At 35.7% G+C, this 26,029-nt stretch overlaps 1 pseudogene; it reads left to right on the forward strand.

Moving 5' to 3' along the window:
- The first annotated feature begins 2,570 nt into the window (after nucleotides 1–2,570).
- Nucleotides 2,571–4,442, forward strand: LOC119517332 (annotated as a pseudogene).
- The last annotated feature ends 21,587 nt before the right edge of the window (nucleotides 4,443–26,029 follow it).

Genomic DNA, 26,029 nt, shown 5'->3' on the forward strand with positions numbered 1-26,029 from the left:
ATTTTGTCCTGGGCTGGTACTCATGGCCTTAGAAATTCCCCTGTTTATGGGAAGAGTACTGCCACTCCATCCTCCTGGGTGTTCTACTGTGTGTCTTAATGCCAGGGATCCTTTGCTTCAGTCTGCCTCCGTCTTCAGTCTTGCTTTTTACTTATAGTGCTTCTCCTTTTTAAGGATGCAAGTTTTATCCTTAAATAATAATTTAAGGATGAAAAATGTATCCCCTTGAGCAATCATGAGCCATATAATGAAATAAGGCATGGTGAAAAAACTCTAGCAGAGAGAATAAAATTTAATAGCAAGTATTTTATTAACCAAAAAGAAGCAAGAGAGGACACCAAGTCCACAAATGGATGGCACAAAAATAATTATTTTAATGTAAATAGAACGGACACTCCAATTAAAAGGCAAACTAATTGACTTAATTATAAAGTAAGACCCAGGTATATGATGTCTATAAGAAATAGATGAAAAGTAAAAAGATGTATAAATATGTACCTTGTGAATATAAACATATAAATATACTAAACTATTGTGACCACATAATACTGTTAGTATAACTAGACATCTATATTTCAGAGATACAAAGGACAGTATAAAATAATAATAGAGTCAAAATTTCTGTTTGATATAAAATCTTTAACAAAGCTTCAAATACAAAGAACAATTTGACAGTATTAAATGCAGCAATAGGTTTTTTTTTTTTAAATAATGGTTTGGAAGAATTTTCAGGGATAAAATGCTGATTTTGTTGAAATCAAAGACAAACTAGCTATGTTTCCTTTTTGTTTCTCACTTGTGACCTTCATCTAAAACTATGTTCCTATTAGAATTGATCTATTTGAATGCAAGCTATAAATATTTAGTAAAATGCATTAGTCATAAAATTGGTTTTGTAAATTATTTTGTTTTCTAAAAGTATAACTCTAACTTACATTAGACACAATTTCAAAATGACTATAAAAAATTGATTTCAATGCTGGGTTAAAAAAATACAAAAAAACTCACTCATGGTGATTTTGCAAAGAGTAAGCCAGCCCTATTGGGATGGCATTGATATCGAACATTTCCATTAATCTTTCATTTCACTCAAAATCTAAGGTCACCTATTGTGAAATAAATTGATGCTGGCTTTGTAAGCTCTAATTAAGCCTGGCATACTGTAACTAATTTTTTTAACGAAAAAAAGAATTGTGCTTCCAAAAATTCATCAAATATAAAATATATTATTTTGCAACTACTTCATGCATAACAACAAATTCTCTCTTGGAATTCTGGAGTTTAAAAAGTTTTTTTCTGTAAGAGTTTCTACAAATGTACCTGAAAATTTATTTCAATGTTAATTATTGCAAGATTCACAAGGAAGCATTTAACATGAGTACATATAGAGGAAGTGAATTTTTGACCATTAAATATAAATTATTTTGTCACCTCAGCAATTATTTTTGCTTTCTTCTTCTCTTTCTTGTATGCTTTAATAAAATATGAGCAGAGAATACTAAAAACTTAAAACAGGTTGCAGAAACATTTTTGTGGATGAATACAGTAATAATCAGCTGTGTTGATGACTTAGTTGAACTGCCAAATGTAAATGTAGAAATTACACCACACTTTCCTTGTGGTGCCTTAAAAAAAAATTCATCTGCTGGTTCATACTCTAAAGAGAAGTTAGTTATTACTGTACCAGCCAATGCAAAATGAATGAAATTTTGGGTTTTACAAAAGTTTAATATAACTTAAATCAAGGTTTATTATAAATATTTAGAGAAAAAATCAGGAGGTTACTAAAAATAAAATATAAATTTATGTAAAAGCAGAAGTATACATATAAATGATTAGCTATGCGAAAGGAAAATAATTGGAAATAAGTAAATTTCAATATCAACAATTATGAATGATTTTCATTTTCTACTTTGAATTTTGTTATATTCTAATTTTTGTGTAATGAACAATGTTTACTCCCATGATACTGTCACATTTTTAAATATAGATATAATTCATAATGAAAAATGTTCTATTACATCCCTGGTGTTTAATGACCTGACCTTTCAGCTAAATATTTCTCTATAAAATACCTTCTCTATTACCCAGTCAGATATTACAGGACCTCAAAAGATTGCCAAAAACTCATGGTCGAAATTATATGGCTTCTAAGTAAAAAGGGACTCCCTAGTTCAAAGTTAGCATTATACATTAGTCCTTGGAAACATGCCAAGCAATTTTCCTTAGAAATTAGTCCCAGAGAGACTGAATGGTACATTATCAGCAATCTTCTATGTAAGAGGTAACTTGGCATTATCAGGCAGAAAGACAAGAGGCTCTCTGTTATGTCTTTGTTCACAGAACTCTTTGTCTATACTTGTTAGTCATAATATCAGGGGAACTTTCCATTTGACCATGATCTGAACAAAATTATTTTACCTCAGACTTTTAAAAAATGCATGTGAAAGTTAAAAATCATTAATCTCAAAGAAAACAAACATTATGTTGTAGAAATTTCCTGATCCTTAAATGGTTTACATACTGTCTTTGTGGGAAAAATTTGAGGTTGACACATTTTTAGACAGATAATGCTCAAAGAAGATTTTCACCTATGGTTCATGGTAAGTATTTTCTCAGAACTAGAAGGTTTTAGTTTAGATTAAATAAAATGAAGATATTATTAGAGGAATACCCATATCAATAGACACATAATTTAGGTCTTACATAAATAATGCCAGGATTACACATAATTTAGGTCTTACACAAATAATGCCAGTATTTGTGGAAATGGCTAACTAAATAGAATTGTGGAATCAGATATTTTTGGAAGATATTTGATTTTAAATCAAGTTAAAAGAACTCATCATATCTTCTGAAAATTAATATAAATGTGTTGTCTATAATATTAATACACACAGTAAAGTTAAGCCCAGAGTTTGATTTCTGATCTGTCATTGGTATTAAGTATTAATGAATACAAATGAAGAGAAAGTGATGCATTAAAACTATCATCATTTGTTACATATTTATCACTGTTTATTTTTTTTTCCTAAATAAGAATACTGTGTGAGTAACATACTTTCTGGATTCAACCAATTTTTTTTAGAATCATAAAGCCAACATTTAACAGTTTTGATAGGATGTTACTTAACTTTTGGTGCTGTTTTTCTCATCTAAAAGTTAGTACAATAGTAATGACTATGAAATAATATTTTTATCTTGATACATGTATAAGTAATGGGAAGCACTTGTAACAGTCCAGTTGCATTCTAATTATTCAATATATATGAGTTTCTGTTATATAATACCCAAATGACGTTTCCTGTCTCTTTACATTTGGCACTCTAAACAAGATATTTTGTCATTTTGCAAAATACATTTTCTTAGAAATTCTGAGTAGCATGAAACTAACGTTAAAAATGCATGATCATTCATATAAACAAAAATTCTTTTTAAAGTTATTCATTCCAAATATCACTTTTGATTTTGCAACAGTTTACCACATTGGATGCTGTGGGAAGCAGGAACAACACAAATATACCAGACTTCATCCTAATGGGATTGGCAGACTCTGAAGAGATCCGGAGGGTCCTCTTTGTGCTGTTTCTCCTCATATACCTGATTACCCTGCTGAGGAATGCAGGGATGGTACTGATAACTCACCTGGATCTCCAGCTTCATACTCCCATGTATTTTTTCCTCAGTCACCTGTCATTCCTTGACCTCAATTACTCAACTGTCATCACAACTAAAACCTTAGAGAATTTACTGACATCCATGAGTTATATTTCAATCATGGGCTGCTCCACCCAGTTGTATTTTTTTAGCTTATTGTGTGTCACTGAGTGTTTTCTTCTGTCTTCAATGGCCTGTGATTGCTATATATCTATTTGCAACCCCCTTCACTACCCAGTTGTTATGTCCATGAGACTCTGCCGTACCCTTGTCACTGGGTCCTACATGATTGGATTTACTAGCTCCTTGGTCAATGTTCTTTGCATGTACAGGTTGTATTTCTGCAACTCCAATGTAATCTATCACTTTTTCTGTGACACAACTCCAATTTTAGCTCTTTCTTGCACTGATACTCATTACAGTGAAATCATGATATTCATTCTCTCTGGCATTACTGTAATAGTGTCTCTTATCACAATTTCTGTGTCCTATGTGTCCATTCTGTCTACTATCCTGAAAATTAATTCCACTTTAGGAGAGCACAAAGCCTTCTCTACTGTGCCTCCCACCTCCTGAGAGTCACCGTATTTTATGGCACTGCAATTTTTACTTATTTAAAACCAAAGAATTCCTACTCCTTGGGGAAGGATCAAGTGGCCTCTGTGTTTTATACTATGGTGATCCCCATGCTGAATCCACTCATTTATAGTCTTAGGAACAAAGAAGTGAAAAATGCTCTCATTAGAGTCTTGCAGAAGAGAGAGGGCTCCAGGCAATTGAAATGACAGTGATGCTGAACATTCAAGGTTATCTATTTTTTTTTTTTCTAGTTGGGTATTTACTTGATCTTTCTCTAAATACAGTAGCATTCTTAAATTAGTTGAGCCATCTGCTACTTTGCCATGCATCATCTGGAAAATTTCCAAGGATATGTTTTCAGTATTTTGAAGCATAGTAATTTGAAGCCATGTTATATATGTCATCCTGTGGTCTAAATACATGTATTGTAGGGAAACTAATATGATAAAACATCACTATAGAAATTCCCATGCATGTTCCAATTTCAGAGAATTTTATTGAGGAAAGCACTTTCAGAGGTCATTCCATTTATTCTGTAGAGGAGAAATACAGCACAGTGGCAAATCATGCTTACTTTGGACTGGATATTCCAGTGGTAGATTCTAGTCCTTGGACTGGATATTCCAGTGGTAGATTCTAGTCCTAGAAGCTGTTTAGCACACTATATTTAGGTAAGTCACTGAAAGTTTAAGTCTCAGTTTCCTTAACTATATAAGAAAAAAATAATAATTCTAGTTCCATATACTTAATGAAAAAATTAAAACATAGGAAGAATGTGAAAAATTTAATGCATTACTTATAAACCATGGCCGTTATCATCAGAATAATTACAGTTTTGCAAAATTTGAAATCTGTGTTTGTTATGAAATATTCTTTGGTGCTTAATAACTACTTTGGGTTCACCTTATTGAGAAAACAAAAGGAAAACAGCATTCCAAACATGTTTTTCTTAGAACAATGTAAAATATTGTGATATAATTCAGTTATAGAAAAAAGTATATGTGAACATTGATGAAAATTTGGAAAATATTTTAAAACATTAGGGAAAGTAGAAATATCCTAACAATTTTTGATAGTTTTCTTTCATGGCCTTATGAACACATATGTATATATTTCATAATTATATATATAATTTTTGTCATTTTCTATACTCTTTTTTTTTGTAGCTTTCAGTTTTCAAGAATCCCTAATATCTTTGTTAATTCCTCTGCCATTTAATCTTGAAATAATCAAGAATCTCTTTTTGCAATGCTTTAAGGTCTGAAGTTTTGTTAATTCATCAGGATAAACATGTTCATACTGTAATATCTCTTGTCTCTAACTACTAACCACTTGAAAAATCTGACCATTCTGTGGTTTCAACAAAATTCAGTAATTATTATGTCTTTGTTTTAATTCAGTATGATTAAAATCAATATTTTTCTCCTGATTCCTAAAGGTTTGTTATGTATTTAAAAATTAAAAATTCTCACATTCAAATTTGTCTTATTTGTTCTAAAATTTTTTACTTAAGAAAATTTGTAAAGTTGAGAATTCATAATGAATACTAATTTTGTGACAACTCATAAATTTTCATCTGTTAGTCTGCAAAAATTTCCTTCCAAAATTTCTCTACAAAATCTGTACTTCATTTTTAATTATCTATGCATAAACTTTATGTAAGAAAATTTATGGAAGAAAAATTTCCCGTTTCCCATACATTTGATTACAATAAATTTTAACTTATGTTTTAGTCATGAAAATGTTTAACAACTATTCACTGATTAATCATCATTCATTAATTTATTCCAATACTACTACCTGCATTATGTTCCTTTACATTCTTAATTTATGTGACAATTTTATCTTGTCATATATTTACATATGGCTTATTTTTGTTGTGAATCTATGTTCATAATCTATATTTTTTTAAAAATCCTCTTTTTCAATGAGAGATGTCTCTGATTAAACACTTATCTTTTAGCAATATACATTTTTGACTATTCTCACATCTTGTACATGCATTCTGTCTATACTTATATTTTAGGCTCTTTAAATTTTCTTGTCTTTTTTAAGCACTCTGCTGGCCTTTCTTTCTTTTGTGTACATTTCATTAATTTAGAAAATGTGTCCTGTTGACTTGTGTTGGCAAAATGCTCAACAGATTCTATAATTTTTCAGACAATAATAAGTTCAGGAAATACGTATTTTTTTTCTTTTTACAATCAATGGCTTTTAGTACATTCAAAGAGTTGTGTACTCATCACCTCCATCAATTTTAGAACATTTTCATACTCCAAAAAAATAACAAAATAAAACCCCATACCCCTAAGCAATCACCTCTCAATCTCTCTATCCCTTTCTAAGCCTATATACCGACTAACCCATTTCTGTCAGAGCTAACGCTTTTTCCTATCGCTATAAATTTATTTATATTTAGATTGTGCATAAATGAGGTCAAACATTATGTGTCCTTTGGGTCTGGTTTCTTTCACTTACCATAATTTTGTTTTGCAATTGATGGAAAAATATTCATATATTACTATTCTTTACAGTCCATAGTTTGTTTTATGCATATTTTATGCATATATCACTCTATTATTAACACCTGTAATAGTATCATACATTTGTTCTTATTCATGGAGGAAAATTCTTATATTTTTACTTTTGACAATACTCATTTTTCACAAAAGAGTTCACTATGTTTTACAGTCCCAAGTTTCATCTTCTAACTATCCATCTATTGGTGTACATGACCTTAAACTTTCCCTTTCAACCACAATCACATCCACATATCATTCCTGTTAATTACACTCACTATAATTGGTACCATCACCCCTATCCATTTCCAAACATTTACAATCAATCTTATTACACATTCTGCACAAATTAAGAACCAGCTTCCAATTCTCTGAACTCATTCTTTCTTCTCGTGGCCTATTTTCTAGATATTAACTCCATGAAATTGCTTATGACATGTAGCTCCTGTTAGTGAGGTCATACAATATTTATCCTTTGTGTCTGACTTATTTAACTCAACATAATATCCTCAAGGTTCTTCCGTGCTTTCATATGCACTGAGAATTCATTTCTTCTTACACCTGAATAATATTTCATGGTGTGAATTTACCATATTTTGTTTATCCATTCATAGGTTGATGGACATGGTTTTTTTCCATCTTTTGGCAATTGTGAATAATGCTGCTATGAACATCAGTGTGCAAATATCTATTTGAATCTCTGCTTTCAGTTTTTCTGAGTATATACCTAGTAGCAGGATTGCTGAATCATATGGGAGTTCTAAAAATTAGCTTCCTGGAGAACACCAACATTTCCACAGTGAATAAGTGTTCCATTTTTCCACATCATCTCCATCACTTTTATTTTCCTGTTTGTTTAATAGTGGCCATTCTAGATTGTGTGAAATGTTATCTCATTGTGGTTTTGATTTTCATTTCCTTAATAGCTAGTGATGTTAAGCACCTTTTATTTGATTTTTAGCCATTTTTATATCTTCTTTTGGAAAGTTTCTAGTCAAGCCTTTGTCCACATTTTATTGGTTTGCTTGTCTTTTCATCATTGCTTTATAGGATCTTGTTATATATCTTGGATATTAAACCCTTATCAGATATATGATTTCCAAATATTTTCTCCTGTGGGTAGCTGTCATTTCACACTCTTAACAAAGTCCCTCAATTTTGATGAGGTCCTATTTATCTAGTTTTCTTTTGTTTTTCATACTTTGGGTGCAAGGTTTAAGAAACTACCTCTTACCAAAAGATCTTGAATATGCTTCTCTACAATTTCTTCTATGAGTTTTATGGTCTTGGCTTTTATATTTAGGGTTTTGGACCATTTTCAACTAATTTTTGTATAATATGTGAAGCTGTGTTCCTCTGTCATTCTTTTGGATATGGATATCCAGTCCTTTCAGCACCATTTGTTGAAAAGACTGCTCTGACTCAGTTGTGTGGACTTGGCAGCCTTGTTAAAAATTAGTTGACCATAGATGTGAGGATCTATTTCTAAACTCTCAATTTCATTCTATTAGTCCATATGTCTATATTTATGCCAGTGCATGCCATTTTTGCCAATGTAGCTTTGTAAGTCAAGTAGTGAGAGTTCTCCAACTTGAATCTTTTTCAAGATTTTTTCACTATATGGGGACCCTTACTATGCACAATGTATCTGATAATTAGCATTTCAAATTCTGCAAAGTACAATGTTGGTATTTTGATTGGGATTTTTTTTTTGAATCTCTTAATTGATTTAGGTAGACTTGACATCTTAACAATATTTAGCCTCCCTATCCATGAACACAGAATTCCCTTTCATTTTTCTAGGTCATCTTTGTTTTTGTTTAGCAACGTTTTATAATTTTCTAAATTCAGGTCCTTTAGAACCTTGGTTAAGTTTATGCCCAGATACATTAATTGATTTTCTTGTGTTGAACTACCCTTACATAACTGGAATAAAACCCTTTTGGTCATGATGTATAATTCTTTTAATATGCTGTTGGATTGCATTTTGTAAGTACTTTGTTAAGGATTGTTGCATCTGTATTCATTGTAAATATTGATATGAAGTTTTCCTTTCTTGTACTGTTTTTATCAGGGTTTGTTATTACAGTGATGTTGGCTTCTAAGAATAAGTTAGTGACCCCCGTCTTCAATTTTTTGGCAGAGTTTGAGCAGATTTGGCATTAATATTTTTCTGAAATGATTGGTAGAATTCACCTGTGATGCCATCTGGTTCTAGTCTTTTCCTGGAAGGTATTTGATGACTGTGCAACTCCTTACTTTTGACTGGTATGTTGATGTCTTCTTTAGCCAATTTGTGTTCATGTGTTTCTAGAAATTGACCATTTTATCTAAGCTCTAAACTTTGTTGGCTGTACAGTTGGTTATAGTGTTCTCTCAGATTATTATTATTTCTGTGGGGTCAGTAGAAATGTCCCCTCTTTCATTTTTGACTATGTATTTGCATCTTCTCTCTGGTTTTCTTTGTTAGGCTAGGTAAGGGTTTGCCAATTTTATTGATCTTTCCAAAGAACCAACTTTTGGTTTTGTTGATTCTCTCTGTTTTTTGTTTGTGTGTTTTGTTTTGTTTTGTATTTCATTTATCTCCACTCTATGTTTTGCTATTTTCTTCAGTCTGCTCACTGGGTTTATTTTGCACTTCTTTTCTAGTTCTTACAGTTTTCTGGTTAGGTTTTTTATTTGAAACCTTTCTTCTTTTTTATTGTAAGCATACAGAGTAAGACATTTTCCTCTCAGCACTATGTTTGCTACATCTCATAAGTTTTGGTTTGCCGTATTTTCATTTTCAATTGCCTCAAGATATTTCCTCATTTTGCTTCTGCCTTTCTCTTTAACCAATTGTTTATATAAGAGTATATAAGAGAATTCACATATTTGTGAATTCTCCATTTCTCAATCTGTTCTTAATTTCTAGATTCATTCCTTTGTGGTCAGATAATACACCTTGTATGATTTCAATATTTTTGAATTTACTGAGACTTGTTTTGTGACCCAACATATGGTCTATCATGGAGAATGATCCTTATGCACTAGGAAAGAACGTATATTCTATTTTTGTTGAGTGAACTGTCTGTTAAGTCTAGTAGGTTTAGTGTATCATGCAAGACCTGTACTTCCTTATTGATTTTCTGACCAGATATTCTATCCATTATTAAGAACTATGTATTAAGTCCTCCTACTATTTTTTTTAAATCATCATTTTATCGAGATATATTCACATACCACACAGTCATACAAAACAAATCGTACATTCGATTGTTCACAGTATCATTACATAGTTGTACATTCATCATCTCAATCAATCCATGACACCTTCATTAGCGCACACACACAAAAATAACAAGAATAATAACTAAAGTGAAAAAGAGCAATTGAAGTAAAAAAAGAACACTGGGTACCTTTGTCTGTTTGTTTGTTTGTTTGTTTCCTTCCCCTATTTTCCTACTCATCCATCCATAAACTAGGCAAAGGGGAGTGTGGTCCTTATGGCTTTCTCAATCCCATTGTCACCTCTCATAAGCTACATTTTTATACAATTGTCTTTGAGATTCATGGGTTCTGGGTTGTAGTTTGATAGTCTCAGGTATCTACCACCAGCTACCCCAATTCTTTAGAACCTAAAAAGGGTTGTCTAAATTGTGCGTAAGAGTGCCCACCAGAGTGACCTCTCGGCTCCTTTTGGAATCTCTCTGCCACTGAAGTTTATTTCATTTCATTTCACATCCCCCTTTTGGTCAAGAATATGTTCTCCATCCCACAATGCCAGGTCTACATTCCTCTCCGGGAGTCATATTCCACGTTGTCAGGGAGATTCAGTCCCCTGGGTGTCTGATCCCATGTAAGGGGGAGAGCAGTGATTTCACCTTTCAAGTTGGCTTAGGTAGAGAAAGAGGGCCACATCTGAGCAACAAAGAGGTATTCGGGAGGAGGCTCTTTGGCACAATTATAGGGAGGCCTAGCCTCTCCTTTGCAGCAACCGTCTTCCCAAGGGTAAATCCTGTGGTAGAGGGCTCAATCCATCAAACCACCAGTCCCCTACATCTGTGGTCATGTTAGCAACCAGCGAGGTGGGGTAGGCCAATAACGCTGCATTCTCCACAGGCTCCTCAAGGGGGCTGTACATATTTTTTCCCTTGCTCTTTTTTAACTTTTTTTTTAAAATCAACTGTATGAAAAATAAAAAAATAAAACAAAATAGTTTAAAAACACATAATATAAAAGAACATTTCAAAGAGACCATAACAAGGAAGTAAGAAACGGACAACTAACCTAAAATAAATGCTTTAATTCCAACATGTTCCTACTCTACCCCAAGAAAGTTACCTAATATAATAACATTTCTGTGAACTTGTTCCTACTATACCCATCAGAAATTAACAGACCATAGTCATTCCTGGGCATTCCCAGAACATTAAATAGCTTAACTGTTCTTCTTGGATTATTGTTCCCCCTTCCTTAATTGCTCTCTATTGCTAGTTCCTGTACATTCTACATTACAAACCATTTGTTTTACCTTCTTCAAAGTTCACATTAGTGGTAGCATATAGTATTTCTCTTTTTGTGCCTGGCTTATTTCACTCAGCATTATGTCTTCAAGGTTCATCCATGTTGTCATATGTTTCACGAGATAGTTCCTTCTTACTACCGTGTATTATTTCATCATGTGTATATACCACATTTTATTTATCCACCCACCTGTTGAAGGACATTTGGGTTGTTTCCATCTCTTGGCAATTGTGAATAATGCTGCTATGAACATTGGTGTGCAGATATCTGTTCGTGTCACTGCTTTCCGATCTTCCAGGTATATACCCAGAAGTGCAATCACTGGATCGAATGGTAGCTCTATATCTAGTTTTCTAAGGAACTGCCAGACTGACTTCCAGAGTGGCTGAACCATTATGCAGTCCCACCAACAATGAATAAGAGTTCCAATTCTCCACATCCCCTCCAGCATTTGTAGTTTCTTGTTTGTTTAATGGCAGCCTTTCTAATCTATGTGAGATGGTATCTCATTGTGGTCTTAATTTGCATCTCTCTAATAGCTAGTGAAGCTGAACATTTTTTCATGTGTTTCTTGGCCATTTGTATTTCCTCTTCAGAGAGCTTTCTTTTCATATCTTTTGCCCATTTTATAATTGGGCTGTCTGTACTATCGTCATTGAGTTCTAGGATTTCTTTATATATGCAAGATATCAGTCTTTTGTCAGATACATGGTTTCCAAAAATTTTTTCCCATTGAGTTGGCTGCCTCTTTACCTTTTTGAGAAATTCCTTTGAGGTACAGAAACTTCTAAGCTTGAGGAGTTCCCATTTATCTATTTTTTCTTTTGTAGCTTGTGCTTTGGGTGTAAAGTCTGGGAAGTGTCCGCCTAATACAAGGTCTTGAAGATGTTTTCCTACATTATCTTCTAGGAGTTTTATGGTACTTTTTTTTATATTGAGATCTGTGGTCCATTTTGAGTTAATTTTTGTGTAGGGTGTGAGGTAGAGGTCCTCTTTCATTCTTTTGGATATGGATATCCAACTCTCCCAGCCCCATTTATTGAAAAGACCATTACAACCCAGTTCAGTGACTTTGGGGGCCTTATCATAGATCAGTCGGCCATAGATCTGGGGTTCAGTCTCCGAATTCTCAATTTGATTCCATTGATCTGTATGTCTAGCTTTGTGCCCGCACCATGCTGTATTGACAACTATGGTTTTATAATAAGCTTCAAAATCAGGGAGTGTAAGTCCTCCCACTTCGTTTTTCTTTTATAGAGTGTCTTTACCAATTCGAGACATCTTCCCTTTCCAAACAAATTTGATAACTAGCTTTTCCAAGTCTGCAAAGTAGGTTGTTGGAATTTTGATTGGGATTGCATTGAATCTGTAGATGAGTTTGGGTAGAATTGACATCTTAATGACATTTAGCCTTCCTATCCATGAACATGGAATATTTTTCCATCTTTTAAGGTCCGCTTCTATTTCTTTTAGTAGAGTTATGTAGTTTTCTTTGTATAGGTCTTTTACATCTTTGGTTAAGTTTATTCCTAGGTACTTGATTTTCTTAGTTGCTATTGAAAATGGTATCTTTTTCTTGAGTGTCTCTTCAGTTTGTTCATTTCTAGCATATAGAAACATTACTGACTTATGTGCACTAATCTTGTATCCTGCTAATTTGCTAAGTTTTTTTATTAGCTCTAGTAGCTGTATCGTCGATTTCTCAGGGTTTTCCAGATATAAGATCATATCATCTGCAAACAATGACAGTTTTACTTCTTCTTTTCCAATTTGGATGCCTTTTATTTCTTTGTCTTGCTGGATTGCCCTGGCTAGCACTTCGAGCACAATGTTGAATAACAGTGTTGATAGCGGGCATCCTTGTCTTGTTCCTGATCTTAGAGGGAAGGCTTTCAGTCTCTCAACACTGAGTTCTATGCTGGCTGTGGGTTTTTCATATATGCTCTTTACAATTTTGAGGAAGTTTCCTTTAATTCCTACCGTTTGAAGTGTTTTTATCAAAAATGGATTTTGGATTTTGTCAAATGCTTCTTCAGCATCTATTTAGATGATCATTCAATTTTTCCCTTTTGCATTGTTAATATGTTGTAATACATTGATTGATTTTCTTATGTTGAACCATCCTTGCATGCCTGGAATGAACCCCACTTGGTCATGGTATATGATTTTTTTAATGTGTCTTTGGATTCGAATTGCAAGTGTTTTGTTGAGGATTTTTTCATCTATATTCATTAGGGAGATTGGCCGGTAGATTTCCTTTTCTGTAGCATCTTTGCCTGGTTTTGGTATTAGATTGATGTTAGCTTCATAAAATGAGTTAGGTAGTGATCCATTTTCTTCAATGTTTTGAAAAAGTTTGAGTAAGATTGGTGTCAGTTCTTTCTGGAAAGTTTGGTAGAATTCCCCTGTGAAGCCATCTTGCCCTGGGCATTTATTTGTGGGAAGATTATTGATGACTGAATGGATCTCTTTGCTTGTGATTGGTTGGTTGAGGTCTTCTATTTCTTCTCTGGTAAGTCTACGTTGTTCATATGTTTCCAGGAAATTGTCCATTTCCTCTACATTATCCAGTTTGTTGCCATACAGTTGTTCATAGTATCCTCTTATAATTTTTTTAATTTCTTTGGGATCTGCAGTTATATATCACCTTTTTCATTCATTGTTTTGTTTATATGGTTCTTCTCTCTTTTTGATTTTCTCAATCTAGCTAGGGGCTTGTCAATCTTGTTGATCTTCTCAAAGAACCAACTTTTGGTGATATTTATTCTCTATTGTTTTTTTGTTCTCTATGCCATTTATTTCAGCTTTAATCCTTGTTATTTCTTTTCTTCTACTTGGTTTAGAATTGGTTTGCTGTTCAATTTCTAGCTTCTTCAGTTGATCCATTACTTCTTTGATTTTGGCTCTTTCTTCCTTTTTAATATATGCATTTAGAGCTATAAATTTCCCCCTCAGTACTGCTTTTGCTGCATCCCATAGGTTTTGGTATGTTGTGTTCTCATTTTCATTTGTCTCTACATATTTAGCAATTTCTCTTGCTATTTCTTCTTTAACCCACTGATTGTTTAGAAGTGTGTTGTTTAACCTCCAGGTATTTGTGAATTTTCTGTCTCTGATGGTTATTGACTTCTAATTGTATTCCATTGTGGTCAGAGAATGTGCTTTGCATAGTTTCAATCTTTTTAAATTTATTGAGCCTTGTTTTATGTTCCAGCATATGATCTATTCTGGAGAAAGTTCCATGAGCACTAGAGAAGTATGTGTATCCTGGTGATTTAGGATGTAATGTTCTATATATGTCTTTTAAATCTAATTCATTTATCAGATTGTTTAGGTTTTCAATTTCCTTATTGGTCTTCTGTCTGGTTGATCTATCAATAGGAAAGAGTGATGTGTTGAAGTCAACCAGAATTATTGTGGAAACATCAATTGCTTCCTTTAGTTTTGCCAGTGTTTCTCTCATGTATTTTGTGGCACCTTGATTGGGTACATAAACATTTATGATTGTTATTTCTTCTCGTTGAATTGCCCTTTTTATTAGTATGTAGTGGCCTTCTTTGTCTCTCATAACATCCCTGCATTTAAAGTCTATTTTATCTGTGATTAATATTGCTAAACCTTCTTTCTTTTGGCTGTAGCTGGCATGAAATATTTTTTTCCATCCTTTCACTTTCAATTTCTTTGTGTCCCTGTGTCTAAGATGAGTCTCTTGTATGCAACATATTGATGGTTCATTTTTTTAAATCCATTCTGTGAATCTATACCTCTTAATTGGGGAGTTTAATCCATTTACATTCAAAGTTATAATCATGAAGGCATTTCTTGAATCAGCTATCTTATCTTTTGGTTTATGTTTGTCATATATATTTTTCCCCTCTCTCTATTAATATCCTTTAATGTACCCATACTGAATCTCTTTAGTACTGAACCTTTCTCTAAGTCTCTCTCTCCTTTCTTTGTTTCTCTGTCTGTAGGGCTCCCTTTACTATCTCCAGTAGGGCAGATCTCTTGTTAGTAAATTTTCTTACCATTTGTTTATCTGTGAAAAATTTAAGCTCTCCCTCAAATTTGAAGGAGAGCTTTGCTGGATAAAGTATTCTTGGTTGGAAATTTTTCTCTCTGAGAATTTTAAATATATCGTGCCACTGCCTTCTCACCTCCATGGTGGCTGCTGAGAAGTCACTACTTAGTTTTATGCTGTTTCCTTTGTATGTGGTGAATTGCTTTTCTTTTCCTGCTTTCAGAACTTGCTCCTTCTCATCTCTGTTTGACAGTCTGATCAGAATATGTCTCAGAGTGGGTTTATTTGGATTTATTCTCTTTGGAGTTCACTGGACATTTATGATTTGTGTATTTACAGTGTTTAGAAGATTTGGGAAGTTTTCCCCAATTTCTTTGAATAATTTTCCTAGACCTTTAGCTTTTCTTCCCTGTCTGGAACACCAATGAGTCTTATATTCAATGTTTTATATTATCTATCATATCCCTGAGGTCTGTTTTGATTTTTTTGACTTTTTTCCCCATTCTTTCTTTTGTGCTTTCATTTTCCATTCTGTCATATTCCAGGTCACTGATTCATTGTTCAACTTCCTCTAGTCTTGTACTATGAGTATCCAGAATCTTTTTATTTTTTTTTCATTTTTTTTTTTTTTATTTTTTAATCATCATTTTATTGAGATATATTCACATACCACGCAGTCATACAAAACAAATTGTACTTTCGATTGTTTACAGTACCATTACATAGTTGTACATTCATCACCTAAATCAATCCCTGACACCTTCATTAGCACACACACAAAAATAACAAGAATAATAATTAGAGTGAAAAAGAGCAATTGAAGTAAAAAAGAACACTGGGTACCTTTGTCTGTTTGTTTCCTTCCCCTACTTTTCTACACATCCATCCATAAACTAGACAAAGTGGAGTTTGGTCCTTATGGCTTTCCCAATCCCATTGTCACCCCTCATAAGCTACATTTTTATACAACTGTCTTCGAGATTCATGGGTTCTGGGTTGTAGTTTGATAGTTTCAGGTATCCACCACCAGCTACCCCAATTCTTTAGAACCTAAAAAGGGTTGTCTAAAGTGTGCGTAAGAGTGCCCACCAGAGTGATCTCTCGGCTCGTTTAGGAATCTCTCTGCCACTGAAGCTTATTTCATTTCCTTTCACATCCCCCTTTTGGTCAAGAAGATGTTCTCCGTCCCACGATGCCGGGTCTACATTCCTCCCCGGGAGTCATATTCCACGTTGCCAGGGAGATTCACTCTCCTGGGTGTCTGATCCCACGTAGTGGGGAGGGCAGTGATTTCACCTTTCAAGTTGGCTTAGCCAGAAAGAGAGGGCCACATCTGAGCAACAAAGAGGCATTCAGGAGGAGACTCTTAGGCACAAATATAGGGAGGCCTAGCCTCTCCTTTGCAGCAACCGTCTTCCCAAGGGTAAAACTTATGGTAGAGGGCTCAACCCATCAAACCACCAGTCCCCTATGTCTGTGGTCATGTTAGCAACCATGGAGGTGGGGTAGGCGAATACCCCTGCATTCTCCACAGGCTCCTCAAGGGGGCACTACATCTTTTTTTTTTTTCCTTGTTTTACTTTTTTTTTTTTTTAACTTTCCCTTCTTTTTTAAATCAACTGTATGAAAAAAAAAAGTTAAAAAGAAAACAAACATACAATAAAAGAACATTTCAAAGAGACCATAACAAGGGAGTAAGAAAAAGACAACTAACCTAAGATAACTGCTTAACTTCCAACATGTTCCTACTTTACCCCAAGAAAGTTACATAATATAGCAACATTTCTGTGAACTTGTTCCTACTATATCCATCAGAAATTAACAGACCATAGTCATTTCTGGGCATCCCCAGAACATTAAATAGCTTATCTGTTCTTCTTGGATTATTGTTCCCCCTTCCTTAATTGCTCTCTACTGCTAGTTCCCCTACATTCTACATTATAAACCATTTGTTTTACATTTTTCAAAGTTCACATTAGTGGTAGCATATAATATTTCTCTTTTTGTGCCAGGCTTATTTCGCTCAGCATTATGTCTTCAAGGTTCATCCATGTTGTCATATGTTTCACCAGATCGTTCCTTCTTACTGCCGCGTAGTATTCCATCGTGTGTATATACCACATTTTATTTATCCACTCATCTGTTGAAGGACATTTGGGTTGTTTCCATCTCTTGGCAATTGTGAATAATGCTGCTATGAACATTGGCGTGCAGATATCCGTTCGTGTCACTGCTTTCCGATCTTCCGGGTATATACCGAGAAGTGCAATCGCTGAATTGAATGGTAACTCTATATCTAGTTTTCTAAGGAACTGCCAGACTGACTTCCAGAGTGGCTGAACCATTATACAGTCCCACCAACAATGAATAAGAGTTCCAATTTCTCCACATCCCCTCCAGCATTTGTAGTTTCCTGTTTGTTTAATGGCAGCCATTCTAACCGGTGTTAGATGGTATCTCATTGTGGTCTTAATTTGCATCTCTCTAATAGCTAGTGAAGCTGAACATTTTTTCATGTGTTTCTTGGCCATTTGTATTTCCTCTTCAGAGAACTGTCTTTTCATATCTTTTGCCCATTTTATAATTGGGCTGTCTGTACTATTGTCATTGAGTTGTAGGATTTCTCTGTATATGCAAGATATCAGTCTTTTGTCAGATACATGGTTTCCAAAAATTTTTTCCCATTGAGTTGGCTGCCTCTTTACCTTTTTGAGAAATTCCTTTGAGGTGCAGAAACTTCTAAGCTTGAGGAGTTCCCATTTATCTATTTTCTCTTTTGTTGCTTGTGCTTTGGGTGTAAAGTCTAGGAAGTGGCCGCCTAATACAAGGTCTTGAAGATGTTTTCCTACATTATCTTCTAGGAGTTTTATGGTACTTTCTTTTATATTGAGATCTTTGGTCCATTTTGAGTTAATTTTTGTGTAGGGGGTGAGGTAGGGGTCCTCTTTCATTCTTTTGGATATGGATATCCAACTCTCCCAGCCCCATTTATTGAAAAGACCATTACAACCCAGTTCAGTGACTTTGGGGGCCTTATCATAGATCAGTCGGCCATAGATCTGAGGGTCTATCTCTGAATTCTCAATTCGATTCCATTGATCTATATGTCTATCTTTGTGCCAGTACCATGCTGTTTTGGCAACTGTGTCTTTATAATAAGCTTCAAAGTCAGGGAGTGTAAGTCCTCCCACTTAGTTTTTCTTTTTTAGAGTGTCTTTGGCAATTCGAGGCATCTTCCCTTTCCAAATAAATTTGATAACTAGCTTTTCCAAGTCTGCAAAGTAGGTTGTTGGAATTTTGATTGGGATTGCATTGAATCTGTAGATGAGTTTGGGTAGAATTGACATCTTAATGACATTTAGCCTTCCTATCCAAGAACATGGAATATTTTTCCATCTTTTAAGGTCCCCTTCTATTTCTTTTAGTAGAGTTATGTAGTTTTCTTTGTATAGGTCTTTTACATCTTTGGTTAAGTTTATTCCTAGGTACTTGATTTTTTTAGTTGCTATTGAAAATGGTATCTTTTTCTTGAGTGTCTCTTCAGTTTGTTCATTTCTAGCATATAGAAACATTACTGACTTATGTGCATTAATCTTGTATCCCACTACTTTGCTAAATTTGTTTATTAGCTCTAGTAGCTGTATCGTCGATTTCTCAGGGTTTTCTAGATATAAGATCATATCATCTGCAAACAATGACAGTTTTACTTCTTCTTTTCCAATTTGGATGCCTTTTATTTCTTTGTCTCGCTGGATTGCCCTGGCTAGCACTTCCAGCACAATGTTGAATAACAGTGGTGACAGCGGGCATCCTTGTCTTGTTCCTGATCTTAGAGGGAAGGCTTTCAGTCTCTCACCATTGAGTACTATGCTGGCTGTGGGTTTTTCATATATGCTCTTTATCATATTGAGGAAGTTTCCTTCAATTCCTACCTTTTGAAGTGTATTTATCAAAAAGTGATGTTGGATTTTGTCAAATGCTTTTTCAGCATCTATTGAGATGATCAATTGATTTTTCCCTTTCGAGTTTTTAATGTGTTGTAATACATTGATTGTTTTTCTTATGTTGAACCATCCTTGCATGCCTGGAATGAACCCCACTTGGTCATGGTGTATGATTTTTTTAATGTGTCTTTGGATTCGATTTGCAAGTATTTTGTTGATGATTTTTGCATCTATATTCATTAGGGAGATTGGTCGGTAGTTTTCCTTTTCTGTAGCATCTTTGCCTGGTTTTGGTATTAGATTGATGTTAGCTTCATAAAATGAGTTAGGTAGTGTTCCATTTTTTTCAATGTTTTGAAAGAGTTTGAGTAAGATTGGTGTCAGTTCTTTCTGGAAAGTTTGGTAGAATTCCCCTGTGAAGCCATCTGGCCCTGGGCATTTATTTGTGGGAAGATTTTTGATGACTGATTGGATCTCTTTGCTTGTGATGGGTTGGTTGAGGTCTTCTATTTCTTCTCTGGTCAGTCTAGGTTGTTCATATGTTTCCAGGAAATTGTCCATTTCTTCTACATTATCCATTTTGTTGCCATACAGTTGTTCATAATATCCTCTTATAATTTTTTTAATTTCTTCAGGATCTGCAGTTATGTCACCTTTTTCATTCATTATTTTGTTTATATGGGTCTTCTCTCTTTTTTGATTTTGTCAGTCTAGCTAGGGGCTTGTCAATCTTGTTGATCTTCTCAAAGAACCAACTTTTGGTGATATTTATCCTCTCTATTGTGTTTTTGTTCTCTATGTCATTTATTTCTGCTTTAATCCTTGTTATTTCTTTTCTTCTACTTGGTTTAGGATTGGTTTCCTGTTCATTTTCTAGCTTCTTCAGTTGATCCATTAGTTCTTTGATTTTGGCTCTTTCTTCCTTTTTAATATATGCGTTTAGTGCTATAAATTTCCCCCTTAGCACTGCTTTTGCTGCATCCCATAGGTTTTGGTATGTTGTGTTCTCATTTTCATTCGTCTCTATATATTTAGCAATTTCTCTTGCTATTTCTTCTGTAACCCACTGATTGTTTAGGAGTGTGTTGTTTAACCTCCAGGTACTTGTGAATTTTCTAAGTCTCTGATGGTTATTGACTTCTAATTGTATTCCATTGTGGTCAGAGAATGTGCTTTGAATAATTTCAATCTTTTTAAATTTATTGAGGCTTGTTTTATGTCCCAGCATATGATCTATTCCGGAGAAAGTTCCGTGAGCACTAGAAAAGTATGTGTATCCTGGTGATTTGGGATGTAATGTCCTGTATATGTCTGTTAAATCTAATTCATCTATCAGATTGTTTAGGTTTTCAATTTCCTTATTGGTCTTCTGTCTGGTTGATCTATCTATAGGAGAGAGTGATGTGTTGAAGTCTCCCACAATTATTGTGGAAACATCAATTGCTTCCTTTAGTTTTGCCAGTGTTTCTCTCATGTATTTTGTGGCACCTTGATTGGGTGCATAGACATTTACGATTGTTATTTCTTCTTGCTGAATTGCCCCTTTTATTAGTATGTAGTGGCCTTCTTTGTCTCTCAAAACATCCCTGCATTTGAAGTCTATTTTATCTGAGATTAATATTGCTACACCCGCTTTCTTTTGGCTGTAGCTTGCATGAAATATTTTTTTCCATCCTTTCACTTTCAGTTTCTTTGTGTCCCTGTGTCTAAGATGAGTCTCTTTTATGCAACATATTGATGGTTCATTTTTTTTGATCCATTCTACGAATCTATATCTTTTAATTGGGGAGTTTAATCCATTTACATTCAACGTTAAAACCGTGAAGGCGTTTCTTGAATCGGCCATCTTATCCTTTGGTTTATGTTTGCCATATTTTTCCCTCTCTCTATTAATATCCTTTATTTTACCCATACCGAATCTCTTTAGTACTGAACCTTTCTCCAAGTCTCTCTGTCCTTTCTTTGTTTCTCTGTCTGTAGGGCTCCCTTTAGTATCTCCAGTAGGGCAGGTCTCTTGTTAGCAAATTCTCTCAGCATTTGTTTGTCTGTGAAAAATTTAAGCTCTCCCTCAAATTTGAAGGAGAGCTTTACTGGATAAAGTATTCTTGGCTGGAAATTTTTCTCACTCAGAATTTTAAATATATCGTGCCACTGCCTTCTTGCCTCCATGGTGGCTGCTGAGTAGTCACTACTTAGTCTTATGCTGTTTCCTTTGTATGTGGTGAATTGCTTTTCTCTTGCTGCTTTCAGAACTTGCTCCTTCTCTTCTTTGTTTGACAGTGTGATCAGTATATGTCTTGGAGTGGGTTTATTTGGATTTATTCTATTTGGGGTTCGCTGAGCATTTATGGTTTGTGTATTTATGTTGTTTAGAAGATTTGGGAAGTTTTCCCCAACAATTTCTTTGAATACTCTTCCTAGACCTTTACCCTTTTCTTCCCCTTCTGGGACACCAATGAGTCTTATATTTGGACGTTTCATATTATCTATCATATCCCTGAGGTCCATTTCGATTTTTTCAATTTTTTTCCCCATTCTTTCTTTTATGCTTTCATTTTCCATTCTGTCATCTTCCAGGTCACTGATTCGTTGTTCAACTTCCTCTAGTCTTGTACTATGAGTGTCCAGAATCTTTTTAATTTGGTCAACAGTTTCTTTAATTTCCATAAGATCATCCATTTTTTTATTTAGTCTTGCAATGTCTTCTTTATGCTCTTCTAGAGTCTTCTTGATTTCCTTCATATCCCGTACTATGGTCTCATTGTTCATCTTTAGTTCTTTGAGTAGCTGCTCTAGGTGCTGTGTCTCTTCTGGTCTTTTGATTTGGGTGCTTGGGCTTGGGTTATCCATATTGTCTGGTTTTTTCATATGCTTTATAATTTTCTGTTGTTTTTGGCCTCGTGGCATTTGCTGAACTTGATAGGGTTCTTTTAGGATTTGTAGACCAATTGAAGTCCTTATCTCTAATTTATCAGATCTACAGCTTCATGGAGTACACTTTCTCTAACTAACCAGCAGGTGGCGTCCACGAGCCACCTGTTCTCCACAAGCCAGTTCTCCCCTGCTTAGCCTTTTTGGTGAGTGGGGGAGTGAGTCTTGTGGGGTCCAATTGGTGTACCAAGCTTGCGTGTGTAGTTGGTGTTGCCTGCCCTGTATATGGGGCGTGTTTCTGGGCAGTCAGGGAGGGGGAATGGCTCTAACAATCAAATCTCCCTGGTGATCCTAGAGTTTTAAAGCTGCTGCAATAGTCTAATCCTTCAGTTCAGTCCTGCCACAGTTTGTCTCTGCCACTGACCCACAAGTCCTTGGTATTGGCGTATGGCTCCAGAGACTTGCAAGTGGGCCCCTCTTCCAGGCCATGCACCCCGGGTCCTCTGTTGAGGGATGACTGTGCTATGTCACAGGTGAGTGCCATCCCCCCAGGGCAGTTCTGGGCTGCTGGGCTGTGTAGGGAGGCTCCCAGTCTGCTGAAATGATGGCTGAATGGGGCTTTGTTAATTCACACTGCTCTACCTTCCCAACTCTGGGACAATCAGCTTTGGTTGCGGGGAAGGCTAATGTCCACGCCCAGTTTTGTGGTGTGTGCCTGTTATTTGAAGCACTTCCATCACACTGGGTTGTCTGGGGCAGTTCTGGGCTATCGGGCTGGCGATGGGCAGGAGTGTTTCCTGTCCACCAGGATGATGGCTGTGAGCGGACACCCCCCTTTTCTTGGGAAGTTGTGGTGTTTAATGAATTTTCTCAGCCATTTGATTATTGCCTTTTGTCTCAGAGCTCTCTTAGTTCTGCTCTTGTCTTGACCTGCCCAAATTGCAAGTCTTTGAGGCTTTCTGTATTGGGCTTCTTAGAGTAATTGTTTTAGAAAAAGAAAAAAAGATTTAAAAAAAATGGCCTTCCTCACAGATGTAATGGGTTATTGAAATGCTGAGAGACAAAGCAATTAGGGTCATTAAGGAAAGGTCCACAGGGCAGAGAGATCAGTTTTTCTTCGGGATTTGCATATGAACCTCAGGGCCTGAGCTGTGCCCTTCCCCTTTCTATGTTCACCAGAACTCCAAAAAACCTCCGCTTTTATTTTCAAGTTTTTCTTGCTGTTTTTTGCTATGCCTGTCTCCTCTCTGCTGGGCTGGCTGCTCTCAGATTCTCTGGTGTCTGGTCTCAGTCTATCTATGGTTGGAGTTTGGATCAGTAGAATTAGTTTCCAATAAGAGCTGCCACTGCAGTTCTCCCTTTTTATTCCCAGCCCTGACGGCCCCTCCTCCCACAGGACTGAGCCTGGCAGGGAGGGGTGCAGGTCCCCTGGTTGCAAAAACTTACAGATTTCACTGACCTCAACAGTTCGACATGTTCATGAGTGTTGTATGAAGTATGCCCAAAGTCAAATTGCTGTGTGGTGTCCAGTCCATGCAGTTCCTGGCTTTCTACCTACTTTCCTGGAGGAGTAACTAAAACATGCAGCTCACCAATCCACCATCTTGCCCCACATCTCTCACTCCTCCTACTATTGAATTCAAAGTGTCAGTTTCTCCCTTCATATGCATCAGTATTTGCTTCAAACATTTTGGGGCTCTACAGTTAAGTCTATATTTATTTACAATCATTATGTTTTCATATTGAATTGTCCACTTTATCAGTACATAATGAGCACTGTGCCCTTTGAATACATTACTCCTCCCCTCCAAAAGCCATGTTCCTTAATGCAATCTTGTGGGTGCAGACATATTAGTGTTGATTAGTTTAGAATACTTTGATTTAGTGTATCCATGGAGATGTGACTCAATCAAATGTGGGCAAAATGTTTGATTAAACTATTTCCATGGAGACATGGACCCTGCCCCTTCAGGGTGAGTCTTAATTAATCACTGGAGTCCTATAAAAGAGCCCACAAACAGAAGGAGCTCAGAGCAGTTGAGCAGGACATTTTGGGGAGAAGCAAAGAGTTGACACTTGAAGATGCTTGGAGACATTTGGAAATGCTAGCCTAGAGTTTGCTCCAGAGAAACTGAGAGGACCCCCAATGCTAAGATGCACAGGATCTGAAGAAGGTAAGGGAACCAAAACCAGACATTTTGGAGGAAGTCGTTTTGAAACCAGAACCCTAGAACAAAGAATAAGCAGATAGCAGTCACATGTTTTCTCAATGAACAGAGGTTTTCTGGATACCGTCAGCCTTTCTTCAGTAAAGGTATTGTATTGTTGATGCCTTAGTTTGAACACTTTTTTGGCTTTAGGACTAAAATTTTTTAACCAAATAAACCCCCTTTACATAAGCCAATCCATTTCTGGTATTTTGCATAATGGCATCATAAAGAAAATGCAACAGATTTTGGTAATGGAAGTGGGATGCTGTTGAGTTTTCAAATACCAAACATGTTGGAAAAGTTTTTAAAATGTTTAAGGGGAAGATTATGGAAAAATTGTGAGGTGCTTGTTAAAAAAGGCCTAGATTTCTTTGAAGAGACTGCTGGTGAAAATATGGACTCTAAAGATACTTCTGATGAGAATTTAAACAGAAATATTGAATGTGCCATTGCAAACTTGAAGAAAGGCAATCCTTGTTTTAAAGTGGCAGAGAATTTGGCAAACTTGAGTCCTGGTGTCAGATGAAAGGTGGAATTTGAAAGCAAAGCTGGGATACTTAGCTGAGAAGATCTCCAAACTACATATGGAAGATATACTCTGGTTTCTCCTTGAAGCTTATAGCAAAATCTAAGAAGAAAGAGATAAGCTAAGAAATGAATTCTAGGGTTCAAAGAAAACAGAAATTGATGGTCTGGAAAACTCTGGACTTCCACAACATGAAACCCCAAAGGCTACTGCCCCACATGAAGATTTAGTGAAACCTGGAACCAGCCATCTGTTTCAGTAGAAGACAGGATTGGAGGTAGACTTATCCATGAAGGATTTGTGTAAAGTCCTATTGTCTGACAGTTTTGATCCCTGCAAGCTGCATGTCGAGTGCATGTATATGTATATGTGTGTGTGTGTGTGTGTGTGTGTGTGTGTGTGTGTGTGTACACACACACACACATATATCTGTATAGATGGAACCACTGCTGTTCTAGGCTGGCGAGCATGAAAAAGGAACAAATTGAAGGAAAAAGTTCTCCAAAGTCAGCCTCATGGAAGTTGAGGTCTGGAGTCATGAAATCTCAGGCAAGAAGAGTAGAGCAAACCATCCATGTGGAAAGGGTGAGTTTGACCTAGAGGCAGAGGGCAGGCCTTCTGCCTAGATGCCAGGAAGAGTGCTGTTGCTCCATGCCTCAGAGAGCATAGAGTGCCTTCCCCAGGAATTGGGGAGATCCTGGCCACCACCACACTGTTCAGAGAGGGAAGAACATTTGATCCAGAGAGACAGAGTCCAGGTGGCACCCAAATGTTTGAAGAGGCTGGGACTGAGATGAAGGTGGTCTCTGCAATGTGTAGATGTGTTGGATCACCCACCCCAGTGTTTGGAGAGAAAAGAGCTCCTGCAAGGGCTCTTGGAAAGTGTTGGACTCTTGCTCTCTCAAACTCCAAGGAAAATTGTCATCTTAAAAATGGCTCTCAGACATTTAGATTTAATGGAGTTTGCCTAGCAGGTTTTCGGAACTGTTTTGTTCCTGTGAACTTTTTTTCCATTCAGTTTCTCCTTATGAAAATGAGAATATTTATCCTATGATTGTCCCTCCTTTGTATATTGGAAGCAGATAACTTGTTCTAGGCTTCACAGGTTCACAGCCTGAGGGGAATTTTGCTTTAGGACAAGACCACACCCATGACTAATTTTGATGGGATCTTACACTTACTTATTGTTACTGAAA

Source organism: Choloepus didactylus, chromosome 21 (genome assembly GCF_015220235.1).
Source record: "Choloepus didactylus isolate mChoDid1 chromosome 21, mChoDid1.pri, whole genome shotgun sequence".
NCBI classification, from domain to species: domain Eukaryota; kingdom Metazoa; phylum Chordata; class Mammalia; order Pilosa; family Megalonychidae; genus Choloepus; species Choloepus didactylus.